This window comes from Microcaecilia unicolor, chromosome 1, assembly GCF_901765095.1.
Source record: "Microcaecilia unicolor chromosome 1, aMicUni1.1, whole genome shotgun sequence".
Taxonomy (NCBI): domain Eukaryota; kingdom Metazoa; phylum Chordata; class Amphibia; order Gymnophiona; family Siphonopidae; genus Microcaecilia; species Microcaecilia unicolor.
Window position 1 is genome coordinate 236,507,962 of NC_044031.1, and position 13,392 is coordinate 236,521,353.

Here is a 13,392-nt window from a genome sequence, read left to right on the forward strand (position 1 = left end):
ACCTTGACATTAATTGAAAGGCAAAGTATAAAAGCTGTTCAATATTTTTCTATGTGATATTGCTGAGAGGTTAATAAGAAACACTGAGATCAAAGTGGAAATCCCTCTGAAGCAGACAGAATGATGAGTGTTTTAAGGAAGTCTGAGGAGTGTTTGAGTGCTTAGCTGCTGTATTTAAAGGCAGTGAAATGCAAGGTTATACATTCAAACGTAGAACTTGAAAGGAACAGCACATGACAGGAAAGTGAGATACTGATGTGCAAGAAATTGGACAGAAATCACAGGATGATTAAATATATCAGTCTCAAGGTAACAAAACAAGGAGCTACAGGAACACTATAGTCCACAGGACAAGGCATGATATCTCTGTACAGGTCATTAGTAAGACTTTACTTGGGAGTCCTTGGGCCAACTCTGGAGGCCGTACCTGCAAATGGAGATGACAGCCCTTCTCTAACCCATTGACACTTAAAATGGCGCAGAACCTGCACCACAATTCCTATGAGATTAGTGCATCCTAGAAAAGGTTAAATAGGGGAGATGATACAGATATTCAAATGTCTGAAATGTATAGATCAGTCACAAAAAGCAAACAGTTTTTCAGTGTAAAGGACACTGCAGAAACCTTATGTCCATGGTATAAGGCTTAGGTCTCTATTTTAACAATATTTCCATGTGTAAATAATGGCATTTACATATATAGGGCCCTGTTTACTAAGGCACGCTAGCATTTTTAGTGTGCACTAAAAATTAGCGCGAGCTAATGCTAGAGAGACACCCATATATTCCTACGGGTGTATCTAGCGTTAGTTTGCGCTAAAAACGCTAGCGTGCCTATAGCACGGCTTAGTAAACAGGGCCCATAGATTGCCTATGTGTGTACATGGTGATTTCAGAAAGCCACTATTTACATGCATCACCAGGACACAGACATTTCAAGGTAATGTGGCTTTGGTGGACCACAAAACTGCATGTTTACTCCCCATCTTACATAGGGAATACATGTCAATGTTAAAAAAAAATGTCCCTATTGGGTTTTGCACCAGCTTGGAGGCATGCACAGATTTTTAAAAGGTGTTCATTTCACCCATGTCTTTATGTGATGGATTAGGGAGTAATCCTCAATCTCATGCTTATTCCTGCCTCCAAAAAAAATGGCAAACCAAAACAAAACAAAAAAATTGCAGTCTCACTACTTGTCAGTGCTTAGATATATAGGGCTATATTCTATATATATGGCACCTAACAAAATTGGTGCTGAAAAAAGCGCTATAAGCCTCGCTTAAAGTTAGGCCCGGCTTATAGAATAGCTCTTAGGCCTGGGAGTCACGCCTAACTCTAGGCACAGCCATTTGCACCAACTGAAACATGGTGAAAATGTACATCCCTACATTTGGCTCGTATTCCAGTTATTCTACAACAATGTGTGCCTTTTGTAAAATAGTGCTGGAATTGTGCGTCCCAACTTGGACATATGAATTCTGATCTGAACGTTCTATGTAAAATAGGCAATATCAGAAAATATTTCTTTACAGAAAAGGTACTGAATGCAGGGCACAGCCTCTCAGAGATGGTGGCATTGGACAGGATACTACTAATACAGTAAGGCTTGGCATAAGCACAGAGAATCCTTTATTGCAAACAAAGCTAGAGATCAACACAGATTATGACACTGATGAAGGAAGGAATAGAACACAGAGCAGACCAGGAGTCCAGAAAATTATTTACTGAAAGAGACCAGACATGGCCAAGTTTCGCCAAAATGGCTGCATCAGGGGTTGATCAATATACTAATCTGGAATAATATATAACTCTCAGCTAACAATTGTATATCCAAGATCACAACCAGTAGTCCTTGTAGAGTAAAGGAGCAATTGGGAAAAGGGCAACAGCCTCCTCTCTTCTCTCACCCACGATAGAATCCTGGTCTGCTCTGTGTTCTATTCCTTGCTGTTTGTTGCAGACCTGAATAGCCTCTCTTGTTGGTACCATTGCTGAAGGAAGGGACACACTTGATGAATTTGATTTTAATTCATCACCTTATCATCTGTCACAGTCTATCAACCAAGTCCTAAATTGCCCTAGACTTGGTGTTAATCCATGTGTTGGTTTGTTCTGCTACTACTACTACTATTTAGCATTTCTATAGCGCTACAAGGCGTACGCAGCGCTGCACAAACATAGAAGAAAGACAGTCCCTGCTCAAAGAGCTTACAATCTAATAGACAAAAAATAAATAAAGTAAGCAAATCAAATCAATTAATGTGAACGGGAAGGAAGAGAGGAGGGTAGGTGGAGGCGAGTGGTTACGAGTCAAAAGCAATGTTAAAGAGATGGGCTTTCAGTCTAGATTTAAAGGTGGCCAAGGATGGGGCAAGACGTAGGGGCTCAGGAAGTTTATTCCAGGCGTAGGGTGCAGCGAGACAGAAGGCGCGAAGTCTGGAGTTGGCAGTAGTGGAGAAGGGAACAGATAAGAAGGATTTATCCATGGAGTGGAGTGCACGGGAAGGGGTGTAGGGAAGGACGAGTGTGGAGAGATACTGGGGAGCAGCAGAGTGAGTACATTTATAGGTTAGTAGAAGAAGTTTGAACAGGATGCGAAAATGGATAGGGAGCCAGTGAAGGGTCTTGAGGAGAGGGGTAGTATGAGTAAAGCGACCCTGGCGGAAGATGAGACGGGCAGCAGAGTTTTGAACCGACTGGAGAGGGGAGAGGTGACTAAGTGGGAGGCCAGCAAGAAGCAGATTGCAGTAGTCTAAACGAGAGGTGACAGGGGTGTGGATGAGGGTTTTGGTAGAGTGCTCGGAAAGAAAGGGGCGGATTTTACGGATGTTGTAAAGAAAGAAACGACATGTCTTGGCAATCTGCTGGATATGAGCAGAGAAGGAGAGAGAAGAGTCAAAGATGACCCCAAGGTTTCGAGCTGAGGAGACAGGGAGAATGAGAGAGCCATCAACAGAAATAGAAAACGGGGGGAGCGGGGAGGTGGGTTTGGGGGGGAAAATGAGAAGCTCGGTTTTGGTCATATTTAATTTCAGGTGGCGTTGAGACATCCAGACAGCAATGTCAGACAAGCACGCTGAAACTTTGGTTTGGATGCAAGGTGAGATATCAGGGGTAGAAAGGTTGAACAACCTTGTTCTATGCTATTGTGATGTGAGAAAGACACTTGCCCTGACATATGCAGGATGTAATTTTATGTCAGTGATATTTCTGTGTTCCAGTTTTGGAGGCAAATTTGTCTTTGCCTCTTTCCTGAAAGGCCTCCAAGAGGGAGCACAGAAGTCCTGAGGATGCTGGGATCCTGGGACTAGGCCTGGTCAAAAAAAAAAAAGAGAGGGTTTGGATTTTGCTTCCTTTCAATCTGAAAGAAAGAAAAGTGAGAGGATAAATGGTTTTTCCTGAAATGTTGAGGGACCGTCTGGAAATCTATGACTGGTGATGGGAGTACACTGAGGGAGAGGGCATACAGCTACATAGCCTGTTGCCTTCATTCAAGATGTGGAATACCTGAAGTGAAAGTTCCAGATTGGGAGTTAAAAACTTACATGCCAAAGAGGACTGTTCTGCCTGTAAGTGGAAAGGATTTTTCTAGATTACCTAACTAGGTGTTCCCAGGAGGTTCACAGAACAAACGTGAGTGTGTGTGGTGTGGGGAAAGGAGAAATGTTCTGAAGTTTTATAGCATCCAAAAATGAGCTTGCCTAACTGGGCATCTAAAGAACAGGAGTAGTTCTAAGAGCGCAGAGGAAAATAGTATGTCTCTATTTTTTGTCTTTTTTTGCTTTTTCTATGCCTGTGAAGTGTAACAGACCAGTTGTTCTTTTTTTATCAACCAGTAAATTATGGGACCGATTTTTAAAAAACAGCTGAGCTCCTAAATTTGTGTCCTACTTTCAGCCAGACTTATAATCATAAAGTTTCAGATGAAAATTCATCTCAATTTAGGAGTATAAAAGTTAAGCTTGAAAGTTATACTGTATGTATATCTATAAATTCAGGCCTGCCCAGGAGGAAGGAGGGACGTCGGAGACTGCAGAGGACGGAGGCGATCAGCTGTTCTTCCCCGTGCAGCGCCCTCACACAGAGGTGAGAGGTGCTGCACGGCCCGGTAAGACGGAGGGGGCACCGGTGGAGGAGGAGAAAGGCGGCGACGACCTCTGGAGGGGGGGCAGCGGGGGCGGGGCACGGAGCAGAGGATGGCGGGAGGTGGAGCTGGGGAGAAAGAGAATTTAGGAAGGGAGGGGGCTGGCCGGGGCAGCTTAAAGTTTTGGTTTTTGGGAAGTGGGGGGAAGTGGGGGGAAGCGGGGAGCAGCGGCAACCTCGGGGGGGGGGGGTGCAAGGGGACCTCGGGGTGGAGGATGGCAGGAGCTGTTTTTTTGTAAAAAAGCAGGACTGGAGGGAGAGGGGGAGTCGGGGCTGCCTACAAAAGGCACGATTTTAAGCATGGGGGAGCAGGGAGCAGCGGCGACCTCGGGCGGGGGGGGGGCGACGCTCATAAAGGACACTCCTGACGAGCGCCTTTGCCCCCTCCCGAAACACACGTGTTTTTGGTTTGTTTGTTTTTTGCTGTTGTTTTGATGTTTGGGACATGCGCACAGCAGCCAGCATAACGCTTGGCTGCTCTGCGCATGCTTTAGGGGCCGATTACCGACGGGGATTACACCAGTTTGATGTATTGTTCTTTACAATATCGCATTGAACATGTGCAACTTGTTTTTTTTGGTGCATTCTTCATTTTTAAAAATTCATTAGGAACTTATACGGTCTGTGCCGGGGCTGGTGGTTGGGAGATGGGGATAATGCTGGGTAGACTTATAGGGTCTGTGCCAGAGCCGGTGATGGGAGGCGGGGCTGGTGGTTGGGAGGCGGGGAAGTGCTGGGCAGACTTATACGGTCTGTGCCCTGAAGAAGACAGGTACAAATCAAGGTAGGGTATACACAAAACGTAGCACATGTGAGTTTATCTTGTTGGGCAGACTGGATGGACCGTGAAGGTCTTTTTCTGCCGTCATCTACTATGTTACTATGCTATGTTTACGTTTTATATTTTTTAACGTTTGGTTGATGCATCTGGCCCCCAGAGCTGACCACTGGATACCGGAATTTAATAGGTAACATTCTGGCTTAGTTAAGTTGTCTCAGTCTTTTTTTCTGAGTTGCTTGCAGTGCAATGTAGAGGGGATTGGGGATTAATAATGTTGATTACTATACTGAAACTACTCAACGTGGTGTCTGTGAGATAAAATTGCCTGTTGTTTTTTTTTTAATTGTCCCTTTACTAAAGCAGAGAAAAAACTGGAATCAAGCTTCGATTAGAAGACTGTGTGGAAAGGAAAATTGAATAAACACAAATTCTAGTGTAATAATTCTCAAAATTTTCATCTTTCAGCCTTTAATTAGACAAGTCTTTAACTAGGAAATCCCTAAAGACTTGTCTAATTTAAAGCTTAAGATTAAAACTTTGAGAATTATTACACTAGAATATGTGTTTACTCAATTTTCTTTTCCATACAGTCTTCTATTATTTCACTTCAAGAGATGATGAGAAATTATCTAATTGAAATATTAGGAGTTTCTGTTGTTAATTTGCCCCCTTTTACATTGATATATTATTATCTCAAGTGCACTACAAGAAAAGTACACAGTAATATGGAAATGGAAGCTCTAGATGTTTCATCTAGTTTGGAAGGTTATGGGTAACGGTGGCTAGTGGTACTGGTGGCTGGCTTCCTGTGTGTATCTTCTTGATGATTGAAATTATTGAATTACTAATGTAGTTTTATTGGAGTTGGGGTCCTCATTGTCAGACTTGTGAGTTCTTGTACCAAGAAGAGCACCGCTGAGTCTGGTGAAGTGGACCCGGTTCTGTTTGGTGGCCGGGCAACCCCGGGCTTCACCTGTGATGACCGCCATTCCCCAGAGGTTGAGCCCCCAGGTGCAGGCGGCCTGCAGAACTTACAAGAAGAGGCTGGAAGAGGGGTGTCGAAAAGATCGGCCAGGCAGGCAGCAGGCAAGAGAGTAGTCAGGTACAGGCAACGTCAAACAGGCAGGCAGAAGGCACAAGAGTAATCAGGTACATGTAGCGTCAAACAGGCAGGCAGCAGGCAAGAGAGTAATCCAAGTACGGGCAACGTCAATAGGCAGGCAGCAGGCAAGAGAGTAGTCAGGTACAGGCAGCGTCGAACAGGCAGGCAGCAGGCAAGAAAGTAATCAGGTACAGGCAGAGTTCAGAAAAGAGGGACAAAACAGATAGGAAGCAAACAACAGTGCAAAGAAAACACCTACCGAAGTAGAAGCCAAAGCCCCGAGGCACAGAAGAGCTCACCAGAAATAGTGCTGGCGTCTGACTTCAGCAGGGAAAGCTGGGAGGGCGAATAGCTATGGGACAGAGGCAGACAGCACCCTCCAATGGAAGCAGCACATCAGAAAGACAAGGACAGTCATAGGTTAGGAGGCAGGAAGAGGTAGAGACCCCTGGAAGCTGCACGTGGGACCGACCAATCCCCGAGAAGCAGGGAGGCGGTTAAAAAATTCCGATGCAGTGTCGAGTGTCGCCTGAGCAGCGCAGCCCGAAAACGCCAGTCGCGATGCAGCGCCAGCAACAGCAGCAGAATCCAGCGTGCAGAGGATCGATTCAGGGGCAAGGTGAGGGGCTCGACACTCATTGGGTTGTTAAATATATGTAGTGAATATAGAGCAGCGATAACCATACAGCAGGATGGTTAATTAGATTAATAGAATAAGGCTGTGATAATTGATTTTGCTTATTAAACTACGGTGACTATAAAACCATATTTATTAAGTTGGCGTGGCTAGCAATCATCAAATGGCATTGGCTATGAGTGGATTACTTGAGCACAGTTTGCTAATTAGTACAGGACTCCCTATACTAAGAAGCAAACTGTCCTCAAGTAATCCACTCATAGCCAATGCCACTTGATGATTGCTAGCCATGCCAACTTAATAAGAAATGCAAAATCAATTATTAGAGCTTTAGAGTCCCACTCCCAATTGGTAGCCACTTAGCAAAGGAAAATGCCACCAGCAAAAGATTATTTGATCATTAAAATGTTTACTTCGTAAATATGAAGCCAAGGTAAAGTTTCTTCTCACTTCCCCCTCCCTCACTACTGTAAATGTAGTCAATGTTGAGAAATGCATAATGGAGAATTCTAGAATGATTCACCACCAGGCACAGGAGATCTGGTCACCATTTCTTTTGTGCTTCCAATTGGACTTAAGAGGACTTAAGAGGTAAGGGCATTAGGCAATACTATATAGCTCCGATTAGTGGGATTCCCTGCATTTCAGCTGAATGGTTGTCACGGTCAGCCTCTTGGTTTGAGGTTGGAGAAGGGGGGGGGGGGGGTATTTGGTTTTATGCCTGGTTTGGAACACGTTTGTGACTTTGTGTTTGTATTTTCATTAATACTCAATAAAAACACAATAAAAACAAAAATTACTTCTGAAGGTTATGGGTACAGGTGGGAATGGAGGAGATTACTTGAGGGGATGGAGGGGCATGGGTTAGATTCCAGCTGGGATGGGTAGGGACGGGTTAGATTTCTGTCCCCGTGCAACTCTCTAGTTCAAAATGGTGTTGTGTGTGAGGAAAAGATAAAATTCTATCTTTTTCGGTTTGCCTCGGCAATTAATAACAACCTAACCAATGAGGAAGCAATTAGCTCTCTCTTTAAGCTGCCTGGAAGTTTATGGAGGCAAACAGACTAGCTCCACAGACCGCAAGAGACTGACAGAAACCCAGCTCCCCAAGAGGTATTTTTAAAAGCATTATTTTTCTTTCTGGCCTGTGCTAAACAGTATGAAATGTCACAGTCTTTAACCTGCCTAGGTCCCTGCTACACACTTAATTCCCTTCCTGTTGTCTCAGGAAAGAGAAGCATACGGGAAGCAGAAAGAACAGAGGCTGTAGAGAAATAAAGACCTTTGTTTTTATAAGTTGGTGTGCTGAGCTGATGTTTGGTCTACTTGGTGGTGATTCTGAACACGTTCTAAGGCCTGACCTATTACGGTATCACACAAAGGAACTGTTAGGTTAGTACCATAGCCCAAAAGTGGGTTCATTAACTTCATGCTATGTGCAAAACTGTCCCCCTAGAGATGGAACAACAAAGTATGACTCATACACTAGAAACTGTGTAAACACTATTAATCTCTGAACTGGAAAAATACAGGAATCTCACCCTTAAAAGAATTGTGGAGAATGAACAGATTGTGTTCACCTGGGACATTCCCATTCCCAATGACAAAGCTCAATGCAAGAAAACCAGATATAATGGTAAAGGAGAAAAACAGGAGGGTGGTATTGGTAATGGAAGTGTCAGTGCCAAGTTAATATCCTATATGTAGAGGCCTCTAAGGTTCAGCTTTATGAGGATGGCAGAAACCTCTGGTAGCTCTTTTAAAATACTGACTTTGACTTCTGAATGCCCCTATAGCTTCCCGAACAAGAGAAGGGCGTCCCTGGTCAGTGATGTAATAGTAGGAGGAGACTCTTTTGGAGGGAAAACGCGGCTAGCATAAAACCTCTTCAAATTGAAGGGAGGGAATCCAAAGCACAGAAAACCAAGCCAAATGAAAAAAGAACAATGGGCCTCCAAGGCTGGGCTAGCATCTAAAGTTTACCAAAGGACCAGACATGGGCCGATCCTATGTTCCACAAAGATCAGTAAGTATTACCAAGACATACAGCGGTTAAGACAATGTAGCTGATTTGTACCTCAACCAACAGTGAACCATTCATCAGTCTTATTGAACTGTTCAGGATCACATCACAACTGTAGCACTAACAATAACGACCCCTAACGCAGGTGCTTCGCTATAACATGCCCCATGTTGGGTCCTTTAATAAAAACTTTAGATACCAACCCAGCCCAGCCATTGTACCAGCAGGAGAAATGGAATGGTGAGCAGTGACAGGCTGCAGTGGGACATTGTGGCAGCCATTTTGATTGCGGAGCTGGCATGGGCAGGAGCGACTTGGGATTGCTCCTGTCCTGAAGAGGCCACTAGACCACCAGGGCTTCTATAGGTAGACCCAGGAGGACCTCTGGGTGGTGGGAAGACAGTTTGGGGTTAGGGGGGGTGAGATACCCAGGGGATCCCATTGTCTGCCTGAGTGGGGGGGGGGGGGGGCAAAGGAAACTGAGCAGCAAATTTCAGCCACAGATTCCATTTTGGCTGAAACTGAAAACCTCAATTTTATTCACTCTTTAGTAAAGATAACGAGAAAGATGCAAAACATCACATCATTAACAGAGGAAGATCTTAAATTTGTATGCTCCAATAATAAATTAAATTTAGTAGCAGAAGGGCAACAATTGTGGAGATATGAAGAGAAGAGAAAAGAGAGAAATCAAAATAAACTATTAAAAAAAAAAAAACCCAAAACAAATCTACAGGGGACTGGGAAAGAGGTTAAGTACACTGCAAATACCACCAACTAAAACCGAAACAGCAACATTCAGGAGAAGCTTTAACGAGGACAAAGTTGAGCACAACTGAGAAGCAGAGTGGCTACCCTGCATACAGAAGAATCTGGAAAAGGTGAACATCAAAGTTATGGACTGGCTGGATGTAGCAACAAAAGAGTTGGAAAACAGGTTAAAACGAGCCCCAAACTGGAACAGCCCTGGTCCAGATGGAGTGACCAATTTTTGGCTCAAACAATTAACATTACTCAACTAAGACCTGACAATGGTGCTATTTAAAACATAAATAAAAAAATAAATACATATGTATCAACCAGTAAATAAAAATATTAATATTAAATATCTGTCAAACTTTTTAAAAAACATATACATGAACAACAAATAAGGTCAAATATAAGAATGATGTATATATAAACAGATGCATAATGATAAACAACATTTTTTAAAAACTAACAACAAATATGCAAGATATATGTTTGTAAAAACAAGACCAAAGAATCAATGAACCTCAATGCATAAAATGGCAGGTCTAATGAAAAATGAAGGGTGCAACAAAATTCCACATTCCTGTGATGACAAAATATCAATCTGCGTTCTAAAACAACAGCACTCAATGTCAGTCCTCGAGGGCTGCAACACAGTCGGTTTTTCAGGATTTCATTGGAGAAATCCTGAAAAACATATGTATTACCTAAGCGGCCCTTTTAGTAAACCACGTAGGCACCTACGCACGCCCAACGAATATCAATTTTGAGTTACTGCCCAGCTACCACGAGGCCCTTGCGATAATTTCATTTTTGACGCACGACCGTTATGCGTGCTGGAAATTTTTTTTTATTTTCTGGCACGCGGCAGAAATCGGGCAGTAATCGTCATTCTATGCATGTAGACGGTTATCGTGCAAGACCTTACCGCTAAGTCAATGGCTGGTGGTAAGGTCTCAGACTCAAAATGGACGTGCACCAATTTTTATTTTGTCAAATGTCCATTTTCGGCAAAAATAAAAGAGGCCTTTTTTACAGGCACGCTTAAAAATAGATCTGCGCATGCCCAAAATACGTGCCTATACTATCGCAGCCCATTTTTCAGCGCACCTTAGTAAAAGGGCCCCTTATTTTGATAAGGTTCAGATTATTCACAAAATTATTCAAAAATACTGGCCTGTGTTGTCTTTGCATAGGCAGTTTGTAAATCAGCCCCGGTTTGCTTATACACATAGTTTCAAATGAAGGAAAATGTTCAGGAGAAATAGGCACATTTGTCCACTACCTCCTAAGGAAACGGGTCATCATAGGTGTGGTAAGTGTGTTTATTGTCATTTGTATATAGAGACCTCATCGGCTTTGATTCCTTACACCCAAAGGAAATTTATTTGAGATCTAATATGGATTGCACCTCTAAGCAAATAATTTATGGTATATAGGGTAGAGGAGTGTGGTAGCCGTGTTAGTCCACTCTTAAGGTTATCAATAGAAATCAAACAAAATAAAATATGGAAAAGAAAATAAGATGATACCTTTTTTATTGGACATAACTTAATACATTTCTTGATTAGCTTTCGAAGGTTGCCCTTCTTCGTCAGATCGGAAATAAGCAAATGTGCTAGCTGACAGTGTATATAAGTGAAAACATTCAAGCATTACTATGACAGTCTGACAGGGTGGGAGGATGGGGGTGGGTACGAGGTATGCATGGGGACATCAAAGCATATCATTGATATTCTAACAGGATGGGTGTGGATAATTGAGGGGTGGGGTGATCAACAGAGAAATACAGCTTTATGGTTTATAATGGGCTAGGAACCCCAGATCCTTGTTAAGTCCTTTCTGTTGGGTGTTAAAATATTCAATCATTCTGACTTCAAAGGTCTTATGTTCTTGTATGGTTTTAAAGTTACCTTTCAGGATTCTCACTGTGAAGTCACTGGTACAGTGTCCTGGTCCTGTAAAATGTTGACCAACAGGCGTGTTGTTAAAAATGTAACGAAGGATGCTATATTGGAGAAACAGGCCAGATGCTTGAATGTTTTCACTTATATACACTGTCAGCTAGCACATTTGCTTATTTCCGATCTGACGAAGAAGGGCAACCTTCGAAAGCTAATCAAGAAATGTATTAAGTTATGTCCAATAAAAAAGGTATCATCTTATTTTCTTTTCCATGTTTTATTTTGTTTGATTTCTATTGGTATATAGGGCAAACTGTTCGTCCGATAAAACACAGGATTGCTCAACATTTGAGCAATTTGTGCCTACAGGTTGTTGAGGTGCCTCTAGTTTCTCACTGGTCTGTGGCGAGTCATAAACCAGATGATTTAAGATTTGTTGTGCTTCTATAGGTGCAATCTTTGAGAAGTGGAGACATGACACAGGTGCTTTCAGTAAAAGAGCAGAGTATAATCTTTATGTGAAACACGGTCTCTATTGTGATTGATGGGAGGATATGAGAAGCACATTTCCGGAAGGCTAATCCAGAGTTTGGCGGCGGGTGGTTCAGCCACTCGCCAGGGCACTCTATCGCATTGTGGTTTGAATAGTTTGTAAAATTCTTAAAGGTAAGTTTTTGAAATATGTTTTATTGTGCACATTGGGGTTTTAATTTGTGGGTTTTAAGATGCATTGCTCAAGTTTGTTTGTGCTCTATCTCTTTTTAGTTCCGGTTCTTAAGAATGCCTGGGGGCAAAACATGATGTCATGTCAAGCTTGGACATTTGATTATTAACCTGCTGATGTGATAGAGATTTTAATTTGAGCATCGTCGTTTGTGCACCCCAGAAGTGACTTTCCCTTCAGAGTATAGAGTTGGGTTTTGAATATACTGCATGCAAGCTTGAGTCTCTCTACCAAAGTTTGGCTGAGTTGTGTTTGCCAACATCTGGCTGAGCTGTGTTTTGAAAATACTACATGCAAGCTGGAGTTTTTCTACCAACATTTGGGACTTATCAACTGAGTCACTGGGAATACAATCTTACTTGCCAGTTTTTGTTATTTGAGCATCTTGGGCTCGTGAAATTGAAGATGTTATGAGCATTGGACCTAGGGTGGTGAGGTGGTATTTGATCTGGAGGGATCTCTGTGGGTAGGCTGCTTTTATTCCAAAGGTATATTGAAAGTAGTTTTGTAGCTTTACGTGGTATTAATTTATGTTATTATATTGCAATGAATATGCATGAGATCTATCTGCATGTACTGCCTCCACTATATGCAAACAGAACTCATGAACAGCACATTCATTTTGGAAATCCTAAAAATGCAACTAAAATTCCTAAAAATTGTGCCCTCGAGGACCGACACCGATTGCCCCTGTTCTAAAAGCAAGATGTGGATTACCAAATGAATAATTATACATAAAACACCAAAAGAATGCTTATAGTTGAAATTTGTCAGTATATAAAATGCTAACTGCAAGCAAATAGAAACAAAACACTAAAGTACATAAGTATTGCGACACTGGGACAGACCAAACGTCCATCAAGCCCCATGAAGCCCAGCATCCTGTTTCCAACAGTGGCAAATCCCGGTCACAAACACCTGACAAGATCCCAAAAAAGTTCAATACATTTTATGCTGCTTATCCCAGAAATAAGCAGTGGATTTTCCCCAAGGTATTATAATAATGGTCTATGGACTTTTCCTTTAGGAAAACGTCCAAACCTTTTTTAAACCCTGTAAAGCTAACCGCCTTTACCACATTCTCTGGCAACAAATTCCAGAGTTTAATTACACGTTGAGTGAAGAAAAGGTTTCTCAATTTCATTTTAAATTTACTACTTTGTAGCTTCATCGCATGCCTCCTAGTCCTAGTATTTTTGGAAAGAGTAAACAAATGATTCACGTCTACCCGTTCCACTCCACTCATTATTTTATAGACCTCTATCATATCCCCTCAGTCATCTTTTCTCCAAGCTGAAGAGCCTTAGCTGCTTCAGCCTTTCCTC

At 42.4% G+C, this 13,392-nt stretch overlaps 1 protein-coding gene across 3 annotated transcripts in view; it reads right to left on the reverse strand.

The window, feature by feature from the left end:
* CTNNAL1 (catenin alpha like 1) overlaps positions 1-13,392 on the reverse strand; it is a 442,864-nt gene that overhangs the window by 216,912 nt on the left and 212,560 nt on the right. The window lies entirely within an intron of this gene.